Genomic DNA, 15,193 nt, shown 5'->3' with positions numbered 1-15,193 from the left:
TTGAAATCAAGTGCAAAATTTATGACCCAGTCATACACTTGAGAAAGAGCCAGCCTTGGGTCCGGGATAGGTCGCCGCATCATTTCTATGTGTCTGGTGGGTCTTTTTGTTTTGCTTTTAGAGTTCTCTGATAACAGGCTCCAAGCCTGGCTGGGTATGTGTCATGCGATAGATGAGAGACTAGGAGTGAGGGTGTGGGTTCAATGGTAGCTTTGAACTCTTGCTCTAGGACTATGGCCGGGAATCTCTTACTGGTTTACTCCCATTGGCCAAAAGAAAGAGAATTAGATTGTTAAGAAGGTACACAACTGTCACTATAAAATCAGATAATCCTGTGCACAAATTCCATCAGGAACAAATTCCATCAAAGAAATGTATCCTGCCTGGTACCAAACAAAAAGGCAAGAAGCCATGCCAAGAGATTCTTGGATGAAAACTGGCATTTTCTGCTGGGGAGACACAAGTGGAAGCTATGATTGGAGAATTCTATTACGAAGAGTTCTAAAATATTTATCATCATTTTAGGTCATTTATTCATTTACCCTTTTAATGCTCATTTCTTTTGTGCCACTGGGTCATGCTTAAACAGCACGGGCTGATAATTCACTTTGTTTCAATACATTGACGTGAATCAGGATGCATCTCCATCCCCCGGTTTAAACAAAGCAAAACAAACCAAAACCTAAACCAGAAAGCATTTCTGAGGAATCCTAGAGCATGCAATGTTCTTTCTGAAATATGACCTTTGTCATCAATGAGAAAGCTGGATTTTATCTGATTGGGTTATGAGCTATTACTATAATTTCTGGGTAACTTTCCACAGTTGAGTATCTCAAGAGGAGACAGGCTGATAGGAAAACTTGAGTTTGCCATTGCTTTGGTGCTCTGATGGCTCTGTAGGCTTCCTCCTGGACTTGGCTCAGACCACCTTTCAGCCCAGGTAGCACTGTCTGGCCTGCATGCCAATGAAGGCATCCTTCATCTTCGTTCCATGGGCATTCTGCACAAGCCACTATCTATTATTGTCTTCGGGAGCCTCTAGGGAAGCTCTCTGGCTGTGCCCCTTGGAAGACAATCAGGACAAAGATCACGTCTTACAATCACCTGATGTCTTTGGTATCTGAAAGCAGCCAGAACTCATATATATATATCTGAATTATAAAATGACCACTCAGCTATAGAGAGGGCAAATGCTGTTTCTGCCTACACAAGATTCGCTATTTCAAATTTATCAATTACATGAAAAACACCATTTCCTAATGGTACAGGGGACAAACAAAGAAAAGGTGAATTATCTCCCAGGTCAGAATTGATTTCCCAGGTTTTCCCTATCTGGCTTATATAATAGTAAAAAGGTATATATTTAAAGCATCCTTTTTGCTTCTCAGGCTTGAAGGATGCTTTTGTTACTGGACCTTTCTATTTTGGCTCTGAATCTAGACAAAAAAGAGGTTTGACTCAGCCACTGCTTAATACCACACGAGCCTTAGAGAGAAGATTATTATATAAGATAATATGTATTTTAGGTTTTTTTCCCCCTATAGCCAATACCTAGATGCCACCTTCAAACCTCATAAAGGTGCCACAACACAATTGTGTGGGAAAGAGAGGTCTCCTGCTTTGCTCTGCAATCCTTATAAGTAGAAAAAAAAAATAAAAGCAGTTGATTAAGGGTTAGCAATTTTCTTTTCTTTCTTTACACGGACTTGTAATTCATTTAATGCACGAAGTGGGCTGAGTTTTCTTCGTCTTTCCAATCCGACTGTCAGAGAACTTTCATGCCAGCCGGCTATGGTTACCATGGCAACAGGACCATGGTGATGGTAATCTGATCTCATGGGCCTTGTGTCAATAGCATCAGATCATCACGCTTGAGGACAATTTTTGACAATAGGCTTCAGTGACGCAGGCAGGATTTATTAGCATTTGATTGATCCATGGAAATATTGTGCACTTGGAAAGCTAAGGTGCTAATAAAAGCATCTTCAGGAAGGTTAGCGGTTACCCTTAGATCTTATCTTGGGTTGTCTGGTGCTCTACAATTTGTGAAGTGCTTTAAGCAACGGCAACTACTTCAATTGCTATTAGTTGAGACGGGTACCGTTGTCCCTATTTTACTGAAGAGGAAACAAAGGCCCCTCTGATGTGCTTGTGGAAGATAGCAGGCCAACTCTTCAGTGCTGAGAGACTTCAATTTGGGCCTTCTGGAATCTTTATGCCAGGGTTAAGAATTAAAGGACATGGGGCTGGGGATTTAGCTCAGTGGTAGAGTGCTTACCTAGGAAGCACAAGGCCCTGGGTTCGGTCCCCAGCTCCGAAAAAAAGAACCAAAAAAAAAAAAAAAAGAATTAAAGGACATGAGGAAAACGCTCCAAGGTGGGTAAGGTGGATGCTAAAAAGTCAGAATTCAAATAATTTCAATGTGTCTGTGATCCACATTTACTACCCGGGTCTTTACATGTGGGTGAGGCATCTGACTCTTCGCACCTCCCATAGTAACCAAGCTCCTCCCTTAAGGCTTTCCTGACATCGCGTGCATAGACAGATGCTTCTTTCCCTTTCCCACAACTATAGCTGGAGCCTCGTTTGTGGTTGGTTACATTCATTTTCCCACCGTACACTCCCTAAAGGCAGGAATCATTCCTTTCATTCTTAGTAAATGGAAATTTCAGTTCCTGGCACAGTACCTGGTACATAATGGAAACACCGTCAACCCCTGTCACTTGTTAGATGGATACCCACACTTTCCCATGAGGTAGCTATAGCAGTTACTTTCATATAAAGCCCAGGGCTACTTGCTTAGTTAGGGATGGTGCCACCCGTAATAGGCTGGGCCTTCCTGTACAATTAGCAATTAAGATTCCCCCATATGCTTATAGGTTAAGCTGATCTAGGCAACGCCTCAACTCTTGCCTTCTTCTGAGATAACTTTAGGCTGTATCAAGTTGACAATTCAAGCCAACTAGGACATCCATGACATCTGACTTTCTTGCCTCTTAAAATTATCATTATTTTAATAAAGTAGGTTTTTTTAAAAAAGTAAACATCTGGAGTTTACTTTTGAGATGTTGGGAACTGAACCCAGGGCTCCAAATGCTAGGTAAGTTAGCAACATTTTTCAGCTTTCAGAATAAACCCTGGATACAAAGGATTTCAAAATAAAATTCATTTAGGTAGAAATATGTTATTTGTAGAGAAAATCTAAAATCCTAAGTTGATACGTATTGGGCCTTAAATGAAAAGAAACATTGAATTTTAGAAAGAGCTAAAATTTCCTATCTATCTATCTATCTATCTATCTATCTATCTATCTATCTATCTATCATCTTTAGTGTGTGTGTGTGTGTGTGTGTGTGTGTGTACACAAGCTCCACAGAGGACTTGTGGAAGTCAGGGGACAGCCTGTGGGAGTTCATTCTTTGCTTCTATCATGTACATTCCAGGGTTTACACTCAGATCATCAGACCTGGGGGCAAGCACTTTTACTTGAAAAGTACTTGTAAAGTACCTTACATTGAGAAATCTCAATGGTCCTGGTTTGAAAAACTGCCTTTAAAAATAATTATTATATAATGCAGAGCCCATAAAATAAGAATGGAACCCTATAAACTGGGTTGAGATTATAAAAATTCTATTATCTTTGGGATAGAGAGATACCTCATCAGTTAAGAGCACCGATTGTTACTGTATAGGTCCTAGGTTCCATTCCAAGCAACTATATGGTCACATGGTGGCTCATAACAGCCTGTGACTCTAGTACCAATGAGGCACAGACACACATGCAGGCGGAAGAACCATATGCATGAAACTAATAATTTAAAAGCTTCTATTATCTTGTTCCCAAACAAAACAAGAGTCTAGATAACTTTATGACACTAAAACATCTGAAGTTTTCCTTCCGATTATTGGTGTGTGCGAGAAAAAAGTAGATTTGGTCACTCTCAATGAGAACACTTCAATGAAGCATGCCTTTGATTATGTAGTTCTGTGTGGCACCCTTTCCTGAGAAGGTGACTGTATAGCGCCTGGTGCTAGACCCAGTAGCGAGCTCACAGCTTTCCGTTTGCAGAAAGAGTTTTCAGGAAAGAAACTAGCTTATTTACCAAATTAAAATTCAATATTATGTTCTGCAACGCTGTGAGCCCACCCACCCACCAGATCTCAAGCCCACCCACCCACCAGACTGCAGAGAAGACGCTATTTGTGTGCTTGAATGAAATACTGTATGTGTTTCTCACTCCCTGTAAAAGTAACTGTGCATACACATAAGGGAAAGGTATAAGAAAATGAACGCCCTGTCAAAGGTGATGGTAGTTGGAGAAATAGCTAGTGGGTAAGGTGCTTGTCTAACATGAATGAAGCCCTGGGTTCAAGCTCATAAACTGGGGGGATGATGGCCCAAGCCTGCAATCTTAGCACTCTGGAAGTGGAGGCAGGGCAATCTTCCTTAGCTACCTAGAAAATTTGAAGCTAGCCTTGTCTATATGAGAACCTGTTTCTGGCTGGCAAGATGGCTGAGTGGATAAAGGTGTTTGCCACCAAGCCTCATGATGACCCGAGTTGGATCCCTGGGACCCACATGGTGGAAGGAGATACTGATTCTCACAGGTTGTCTTCTGATCTTGACGTGCCTGCTGTGGCACATGCACACACTAATTAAATAAGTAAATGTTTTTAAAAGGGGTAAACGTGAAAATATCCCAGAGAAAAAAATGATTGCAGATAACAGTTCAGGTTCAAGATCAGACATTTTCAAAGTCCATTGACTTGGAAATCATTTGTCTTCTACCATTAGGACTCAAGGGTTGTCAAGAGTAAAATGTTTTCTAGGATTCTTGTCTTAGTTAAGGTTTTATTGTTGTGAAGAGATACCATCACCCCAGCAGCTCTAATAAAAGAAGACATTTAATTGGGGCTGGTTTACAGTTTCAGAGGTTTTATCGTAGCAGGGAAACATGGCAGCTTATAGGTAGACAAGGGTTGGAGAAGGACCTAAGGGTTCTGCATCTTGATCCACAGGCAGCACGGTGAGACTGTCACACTGGGAGTAGCCTGAGCATATGAGACCTTAAAATCAACCCCTACAGTGACACACTTCCTCCAACAATGTCATACCTAATAGTGCCACTCCCTATTGACCTAGCATTTGAACACATGAGTCTAAGGGACCATTTCTATTTAAATCACCACAATCCTCTAACGTACGTGTAGAGGTATTAGGTAAAACTTTTGGTTTTAGGGTAACAAAATGAATGGCCACAAAACAGTAGCAGCAACCAATATCCACTTCATGCCAGTTCCTGGGCAGAGCTTGAGTGTCTGAGGCAAGCTGACCAATGTTCCAAAGATACTGGGTCCTGACCCACGGAATTTACAAATACTAGTTTACTTAGAGAAGAGATCTTTGCAGATACATTCGAAATAAGGGTTATTTGAATAAGGGGATAGGGAAGATTATCCTGGATTATCTATATGGGCCCAAAATACAGACCCTTGGATCTGATAAAACAGGCAAAGGGAGATTTGACAGACAGTGGAGGAGGCAATGTGATTGTAGAGACAGAGAGGAGAGTGAAAATGATCCCAAGACAAGGTTTGCCCATCAGCTATCAGATGCTAGTGGAGGGCAGGGCCCGAGTTTTCTTAAAGTGTCCTCAGGGAGTGATACACTGCCAGCATCTTTATTATTGGTCCACCAATGGTGACTTCAGACTTCTGGCCTCCAGAATCTTGAGAGAATAAGGGGACAGTGCGGTATGTTTGTACTGAGGATTGAATTCAGAGCCCCATGCTTGGAAGGCACACTCTACAACTGATCTGCTTCTTTGTTTCTCTCTCTCTCTCTCTCTCTCTCTCTCTCTCTCTCTCTCTCTCTCTCCCTTTCTTTCTACAGTCAGTTAGTATGTGCTAACTTATTACACTTGTCATAGGAAATGTAAAAACCCAAACCCTGATATGATCATCACACAGCCGAGCCTCTTAAGCCTCTCATATTCTTATTCCTTTGTTCTGTTGCTGTTGGTAAAGCTAAACCTACCCAAGAGCCTTTCAAGGTTAGGCATCACCCACTGAAACTTATGCAAAATCACAGCCTTTGTTAGCCCTACCTACTTACAAGTTGGAATTGGCACTTGTGCAGGGACAGGAATTCAAGTCAGCCTTGAAGGGCTTGTTCTCCTCTCCTCTGATTTCCTGAAACATAGACCCACACATTCTTGCATAATCCCATTCATCTGTATAGTTCGAATCTACTGCTTTTTTAAATCAGTGACTATAGTCAACAGCTAAGTAATATACCTTTCTTTGTCAGAAAAACATAATGATTTGTTACATGCGAAGGCATTGATTTTAAACCCAGAGATTCAATGACAAAAGCACCACATTCCCTGGGTCTTGCTTAAATCCTTGCTGAGAGGAAAAGAATTTTATCAAGTCACAGACAATCAGAAGCAGGGTGTGAAGATGCCATCAGGAGGGGGTTAGGGGGAGACACAGCTGCCATTCAGATTTCTGGCTCAGATGACTAGGGTACCAGCAAAGCTCTACACTGGAGAGCAGATCTGAGGAGGACTCTGGGTTAAGGTGTCTGTGGCTTCTCCTTGTGGAATAACGGGCCTGATATGTAGGAGAGAGATCAAGGGTGGAGTCACAGACTCAGTGATGGTGACATGGGTGACTGTGAGAGGGAAGAATTCAGTTGCTACTGGGTTGGGACCTGGGGGAGAGAAAGAGGGTGAGAAAGAGGGATGAAGGATGGGGCATGTTTAAGGAATTACGACAGCAATGGGATTTCAAGAAATCTTGTAGGAGCAACAGTGAAAACCTCTCCACTGCAGATGGCCTTAAATGCAACTCCGGAGTTTAGACTTTAAAACAATAGTAGTACATATTGAATAATATAGGTTTGAGTTACGGGACTGACGGGATTATAATTCTGCCTTATAAAATGACTCCAGGGGAGCGTAGAGGATAGATATAAGAACAGAGGGACTGTTTTGGAAGAGTCTGGTTGGTAGGTTAATATGGAATAAAAATAAGGAGCATGAGGGGCCTGGAGCGTTTCAACATTACGTGTCTATATGTGTCAAGGCTCTCCCGTGGAGTGTTTGTTTCTATAAAGATCTTTCCTTTCTGTTTGTATGGTGGTAAAAGAGGAAATTGCCAGGTTGTGAGCAAAACACTGGCGTATGGCATGACCCAGTTTATTTACTTGGAGAACCTGGTGGAAGCAGGTTCCGTACCACGAGACACCACTGATTGTGGCAGCTTCGAGTTAAGTATCACCTTCCTACGGGCAGATGGTGACCGCTCACTGAGTGGGTTGCTAGGGATCACAGGAATGAATGAAGAGAGTTGTCCTGGCATTGCCTCGATGGAGAAGCTAAAAAATGAAGTGAGCTCAAACGTTGAGCAGCAAAGCCCAAGGGTGATGGGTTTTACAGTATGGTTTGCTTCCTGGAAGTCACCGCTGAGCTGACATGGTGGGGATGGTGGCATTGACCTTGGCCTTCTTGACACTGGAACAGCAAGATTTTAGTAATCTCTGAGCCGTGGTTCTGTAGGTTCCATAGTTAACTGGGGTGATTTCTCAAATAGTGTTTTTTAAAAATATGTGACAAAGCAAAACTATGTTCTTTAGAGTCAGGTGGATGAGGGCTGGGTAACCTTTCTACTACTCTGTGACACTGAGGAAAACTATGTTAATCTTCTTAAGCCTGAGACAAACATGGGGATTGTATGACTAGCAAGTAAAATAATACTTGGCAACTCTGAGCTGTCGATGAACAGGAATGTTATACATGTAGTCCCGTTTCACATTTGAGATCTCTACCAAGTATTTATTGATAGTATGTTAAAGGAAGACTGCAGAGAAGGACATAATCCAGGGGTGATGAGAGAACACCCCCTGAGAAGCATGCATATGGTTTCGTTGAGGTATTCACTTTGCTAGTTTGCTGCAACTCTGTCTGGAACAGTTTTCTTGTTTTTTACATGAAATCTTCTGGAATTTTTAATCAGCGAGTTATGCCCTACACTCCTGTTCCCCCTTCAGTTGGATAATGTTAGGTATGTATGTACTTAGTAGAACTAGTACAATCCTTTTCTAGGGAATGCTGAGAGGTACCTCAGATTTTTGTGCACGCATGGTAGCTAACTCCTAATAGAAAACAACAAACAAAATGTATGTATAATCCATTTAGAAAAATGTTTAGGAGGCTCCATAAACATGTTTTCATAAGTGCATGCTGCCTGCCAACTTGCCTGAGTTGAAGAGTTACCATAACAACCAGCATCCCTCTCAGCATCCTTGGCACTCTCTAGTCTCAGATCCTTCACTGAGAATTATTATTATCTTGTCTGAGCCTTCTAGCTCAATTGTTTAAAGCATGGTATGAAGAGAGCTATGGTAGAAGATTCAAAGGCACATATTAGCAGCAAGATTCTTTTCATGGATCCTCTTCCAAGATGGCTGGTTCGTTCATTCAAAAATAATCACTGCACACTACCAGCTGTCCAGGTATTATTCTATCTGTGAGGGACCAAGTTATAAAACCCCAAAGACTGAAACTTAAGTTGAATCGAAAGAAAACAAATGCCAAACCTGCCAAACCCAAAATACCAACTGAACCAAAAATAACATCAAAATCAAAATCAAAAATATTGGTGGTGCTTTTAACTTGGTGTGAGAGGTAGTGGGGGCAGGGGTGTTAGCCACTAAATAAGCAACAAACAACTATATATATATATGTATATATGTATATATATATACCATGTTATATATATATATATAGTTGTTTGTTGCATATATATATATAGTTGTTTGTTGCATATATATATATGTGTATATATATATATATATATATGGTAAAGTTGGTAGGCATGGTATTAAGATGTGAGAAATGTGTTGATGTGGAGACATCTGAACAAAGCTTTATCCTGTGAAGTAGTATTTCAACCTGTACTGCAGGTATGCTGGGAGAGAGGGCTCCCACTGGGTCTAGACAAAAAGGATGGATTGACTGGAGTGGTACTCTCAAAGCAAGAAGGCTATGTGATGAACTCCGAGAGGAAGACAAAGCCTATTTGTGTAGGATCTCTGGTGTCCTTGAAAAGATTTTAGGTTTTATTCTTAATGGAGTGAGAAAGTAAATGTAGGGTTTTGAGTAGAGGGGAAATATGAGCCCTCCTACAGTTCAGAAAACTCACTTTGCCTTTAGGAAGCTTTAGGGTCAAGAAGGAGGAGGAACCAGGCAGGAGGCTATTTTAATAATTCATAGATGATCACTCAGTACAGGTGGCAAGTATGGGGAAGCCATCAAGGTCTGGATATTTTTAGAGAGAGTAGAGTCTGCTGATGGAATACATGTGGAATATTAAAGAAGGATTTCAAAGATGACGGGGGCTTTTCTTTTGAGAACTAGAAAAATGAAGATAGCAACATATCAGATTGAGAAATAAATGCATAGACAATTGGTGTGTGTGTGTGTGTGTGTGTGTGTTTGTGTGTGTGTGCATGTGTGTGTAAAATATAGAACTTAGGATGAAGTTCTAGATATGTTAATGTTGAGATTTCTATGACACATCTAACTGGGCATATCCAGAAGGCAATTGAATAATATAATAAAATACTTTTACAAACTCCAGAGTTCAGGGGGAGATCTGAACTAAGGATACAATTGTGAAAGTCATTAGGGTATATATGGAATATAGGGATGTGTGACTGAATGAGATCACCTAAGGTGACGGTTTGTATATACTTGGCCCAGGAAGTGGCGCTATTGGGAGGTGTGACCTTGATGGAGTAGGTGTGACCTTGATGGAGTAATTGTGTTACTGTTGGCACGGGCCTTAAGACCCTCCTCCTAGCTGCCTAGAAGCTAGTAGCCTGCTAGCAGCCTTCAGATGAAGACATAAAATTCTCATGTTCTGCACTATGCTTGCCTGGATGCCACCATGTTCCTGTCTTGATGATAATGGATTGAACTTCTGAACCTGTAAGCCAGCCCTGATTAAATATTATCCTTATAAAACTTGCCTTGGTCATGGTGTGTCTGTTTACAGCAGTAAAACTCTAACTAAGACATCTAAGAATGAGAATGTAAAAGAAGACTGAGAAGTGTCTTAAAGTTTCTATTGCTGTGAAGAGACACCATGACCACAACAACTCTTATGAAGGAAAAGAATTCATTGGGGCTGGCTTATGGGTTCAGAGGTTTAGTCCATTATCATCATGGCAAGAAGCATGACAGCATGCAGACGTGCATGGTACTAGAGCTGAGAGCTTTACATCTTGAGCCACAACCAGCAGAAGGAGACCATGTATCAAACTGGGTATAGCTTAAGCATATATGAGGCCTAAAAGCCCACCCCAATAGTGACATATTTCCTCCAACAAGGCCACACCTACTCTAACAAGGTCACACCTCCTAATAGTGCCACTCCCTATGAGTCAAGCATTCAAGCACATGAGTCTATGTGAGTCATTCTTATTCAGACCAGTAAAATAAAGTTTAGGGCAATCAAATGATGAAGGAATACTCAATCTTCTTGGAGGAGGAACCCCCAATAAGGGAGCCCAAGGAATAACCAGAAAGGTAGCAAAACAAGGGAAACCACAACACTGGAAGAGAACAGATCAAGGGGGAAGTGATTCATCATTCAAGTTAAATAAAATGAGAACCAAGAGCTGACAATTGGATTTGTCCATGAGGACATCCCGGTGACTGTATTTAGGCCATTCTTGGCAGAGAGATAGGGAGAAAATGTCTCCTGTTAAATGAAGTAAAGAGGATTTCGGGTAGAGCTTTGCAGAGATTTTGTTACAATGAGGAGTTGAGGATGGGATGCTAACTTGGAGGCAATATAGGGTAAAGTTTGAAAATTTAAGTTAGAAGTTATTGTGATAAGTGTGATTGATGGGGATAATCAATGGAGAAGGAAAATGGATAGTATAGGGGAGAGAGGAAGAGGGAGAGGGAGAAGGAGAGGGAGGGGAGAGAGAGAGAGAGAGAGAGAGAGAGAGAGAGAGAGAGAGAGAGAGAGAGAGAGAGAGATTGATTAACCTAATCAACGGGATTACATGGCTTGAACAAGATTTCAATCATCCGTTCAGCAAGGTTAAATGAATACCTATAATGTCCCTCATATATAATAACTAAGTACCAGGTACAGATGAATGAATAAAACATGTTCCTATTAACAAGAGTTAACTCTCTTAAATAATTGACATTAAATGTATGTAATCATAATTATGGCAGAGAAACACACCCAGGGCTCATTTTATTATGACACACTGATTCTTAGGGTTTCCTGTTCCTTCTCCTCTTCTTCTTTGCCCCTCCTTCTTCCTCATTTTAAAATTACATCTACTCCTCTCCTCTCCAACCCATTTCTCCTGTGTCTTCCTTCCTTCCTTCCTTCCTTCCTTCCTTCCTTCCTTCCTTCCTTCCTCCTTCCCTCCTTCCTTCCTTCCCTCCTTCCTTTCTATGTGTGTGCTGCTGAGAATTGAGGGTAGGACCCTTTGTGGGCTAAGCAAGCTATTCACACAGCCCTAAGGCCTTTCCTTTCCATTTCAAAAGGAAAGTATTACAAATACCCAATGCTTTCTGAGAATTAGAAAAGTGTTATATATTTCTGCTGGTGAAGATAAAATACTATGCATACTATACTCTAAAATACTTCTGTATAATGTTACTAACACAAGAATTACCTTTTGATGCCACATAGCAAATTTTCAAAGAAGGAGGAGGAAGAAGACGGAGATGAAGTGGAAGAGGAGGAGGAAGAAGTGGAGAAGGAGGTACAGAGTTCTTGGTATTAATTTCCTCATTCCCATAAAGTAGTTGGAACAATTCAATGAAAACTTATCTGAACATACAATTACGGTGCACCGTGGCCCCTGGCTTTATGAGTCTTACAGAAACCCAGTGACTAACCTAAGGGTTAGCTCAGGAGACGAGAGCACAGATGGTCTAGGCATCTCCTTTTCAGTTATCTCTTCCAGGAAAGCAGTCAGGCAATGTCATGTAGCATTTTCAAGCTTTCCCAGTCTGGAGCTCCCAGCTCCCGAGGGATGAGAACAAATGCCCCTAGATGGCAGATGAGGCATTGTCTAAGGGCACGTGACATGAACAATCAAGTTACAGACATGAAGAACCTTTCAAGTATGGAACACTGGACGCTGTTGATCTTATGAGTTCGATGGCATCCTTCCACCATACCCTTGGTTGCTGAGAAGACCAGGAAGAGCAGAAAGAACATAAAATAAAGTTTTTTTTGGGGGGGGCTGAGATCCTCTATCCTAGTTCTCTTTAGCTTTTAGAATTTATTGCTCGCAACTTATTTCCAAGAGGAGCCTGGGGTAGTTCTGGGTGTTTTGGGAAGACTTAAATGCTCTTGTCCTGATTGCTTTATCTATAAAAAGAAGGAGGTTATTCTACACACTGCTCTAATTCCCTTCTCATAGATGAACAATCTGGTTGTGTTGTTTAAAGGCTTAGGGGATGGGTGGCAGGTGGCTGCGTATTAGTATGTCCAACTGGCATTTTTGGGGAAAAAAAACCCAGAAATATTTATCAAGGCTTGAGTCATGGTGGAAACCTGAGTTATATGATTAAAAGAAGCCCTAACCTGTGGGGTTTTTTAGAGCATAGAACCCATATACTTGGCATGAGCTGTAAGAAGTTATTTCTTGAAGTAGGATTTCAGTTCTTAGTTGAAGGCTATATATTTCTCCAAGCTCCCTCAGCAAGCCCACAGGCAAACTCTCACCTCAATAGGTTGAATAATTTACCTGGGAACTAGCACATGGAGATTGGGGTGCTGAATGTGGTGGATGTGGAAAGGTGGGGACGCTTGGAGGAGATGCTCAATGAGGTGTAAAGGCAACTGGACTCTCTTGGGGAATCTCACACCATCCCATTGTCAGGGACTTTTCTCTCTTGCCCAATTCTTTTTTTAAAAAACCTGTCACCCGTGATCCCAGGATTTCCACATTCTGAGATGGTTACAATGATCCAGATAGACTGTCATCATTTCTCAGTTTTTAAGAAAGGAGAATCCAACTAGCTCTCTGTTGCCAGGGAGGAAAGCCTTAGAATTAGAGTGTGGGATGCTTGGTCTGGTAGAGACTTCTAAAACCCTAGTGTTTCCTTTCAGTACTAGACATCACCTAGAAAGGGCTGCTTATGGTATGGAATCCTTTCCCTCTGTGACATTGGTAACACCAAATCAATACATGTTGTACAAAGATCCATGGAATCTTGGAAATGGTTGACCAGCTTCCTTTGTCTCTAGAAACCTTGTGGACATGGCAGTGGGTGCCTTTCAGGGGTGCTGGGTGCCTTGCAGGGGTGCTGGCTGCCCTGATGTCTCCTTGTCTATTCTGAGTTTCTCTCACCAGGGGGACTGAGGGGACTTTACCTTTTACCAAATCTTCTATATCCCCTCACAGATCATATTTCCTTTTATAAGGCAGACTCATCTTTTGCTGAGATAGGGATGAACACACCTTATTTGAAAAGGCATTGTAAAAATGTACCATAAAAGATTCTCTGAGTGAACTGTACATTGTAAACTGAAAATGAGCAGCATTTATATAGAAATTCTCAGTCCTTCAACGGGCTGGCTGAATGACCTTGGGCGAGTCACTTAACTTCTCTGTATCAGTTTATTCATCTATCAGATGTACATAATTGTTCCATGTCTTTTGGGACTAATTAGAATCTACGTACTGCAATGATTGCAAAAATGCCTTCTTCAAAGTCTAATATTCTATAAATAGCATGTATCCGGCCATAGAAAGACTTACTGTCTGGGCTTCACGGTTGGTGAAATTAGGACACAGGACCGTGAATGAGTTGCCCAAGACTCTGAGTCAGACTTCCAGGCAGTGCGCAAGGAAGCTTTCATCTGAGCTCTCATTACTTCCTGTTGGGATGCCGTTATGCCCATGTAGAATTGAGGTGGAAACCTTAGCCACACTGACAGCTGATCTGAACCTGTTTGAATGGCTCCAGGAATTCCAGTCAGTAAAGAGGAACTGGCTTGCTCATCTGCGCATTCCTCTCAAATCAGTTGAAATAAATCCTCAGCACTTGATTTTCTGACCTGGTTCTCAGCTATTCAATACCAGCCTATGGTCTGGCATTATGAGAAATTTTCCAGTCTGTTGGGTGGAAGTAATCCAATCCTGTCACTGTGGAGGGAAACCGAGTATAGAGACAGAATCCAGGGAGACTAGAAAGGTTCCGAGACCCGAGAGAAGTAGAATTTGGTAGTAGCAAGTCTCGATAGGTTCAAGGAGAGGTTACTGAAACATCGGAAATAGACTATCCCAGGGAACGGGGCCACTCTGACTCGGAGCGTGGAGAGAGCTAAAGAGCAGAACACTCCATGTCCAATTCTTCTGGGCACGATCAGCTGCTGCAGCAGGATGAGACAGATGGGACCATTTTAGGGCCAGGAAAGTGGGCCTCCCTCCTACTGGGATGGAACAAGTGTGGAGGAACAGATAGAAACGCCACAGTGATGAAAGGTGCTATGCTCTGAGGTAACTCAATGCTCAAGAGGCATAGAGCAAAAGCAGGGCACAGTTAAAGCAGCTACTTTAACAGGAAGCATCCCTCCAAGATAAAGAAGTGCTCCAGGGTGCATAGGATTCATGTTCCCTCCTACACAGCCTAGGTGCCCTGGGTCAGGCTGTCCTCAATTCTGCAGTCAGAAGATCCTAAGTCTGACAATAGGCATCAGGTCATAGTCATCTAGCCCAAAGCAAGCCATTGGTTGAAACTTAGGCTAAAAAGTCAGGTGTTACATGAACTCACAGAGACAGCATCATCAGCATCAGCAAATGCACAAGTTGAAACCAGAAGGAGTCCGAGGATGCAGAGAGGTAGACACAGGTTCCCGCCCCTAAACAAGAAGCTATGTGCAATTGGTAATCATAGGCAAAGGAAAAATCAGTTTTCTCCAATGGACTCTCACTGGTTATAGCAACCACACCTCGAAGTTGGTCCAATGCCTAAGAGTAATTGGTCAACACAAAACCAACTCAATGGACGGTATTTTTGAACATTTTGTCTTATTTTGCTTTGCTTGGGCATTTAAAATTGACTGGTCTTGTTTATTTTGGTTTTTGTTTGGTTTTATTTGTTTTTGTCTGGTTTTCGAATATAAAGTTGGGTGGGTAGAG

The 15,193-nt window shown here is 41.8% G+C and overlaps 1 protein-coding gene across 12 annotated transcripts in view; it reads right to left on the bottom strand.

The window, feature by feature from the left end:
- Positions 1-15,193, bottom strand: part of Anks1b (ankyrin repeat and sterile alpha motif domain containing 1B) — a 1,165,946-nt gene that overhangs the window by 367,298 nt on the left and 783,455 nt on the right. The window lies entirely within an intron of this gene.

Source organism: Rattus norvegicus, chromosome 7 (assembly GCF_021556685.1).
Source record: "Rattus norvegicus strain SHRSP/BbbUtx chromosome 7, alternate assembly SHRSP_T2T, whole genome shotgun sequence".
In the NCBI taxonomy this organism is placed as follows: Eukaryota; Metazoa; Chordata; class Mammalia; order Rodentia; family Muridae; genus Rattus; species Rattus norvegicus.
This window is presented reverse-complemented; position numbering and strand designations above follow the sequence as displayed.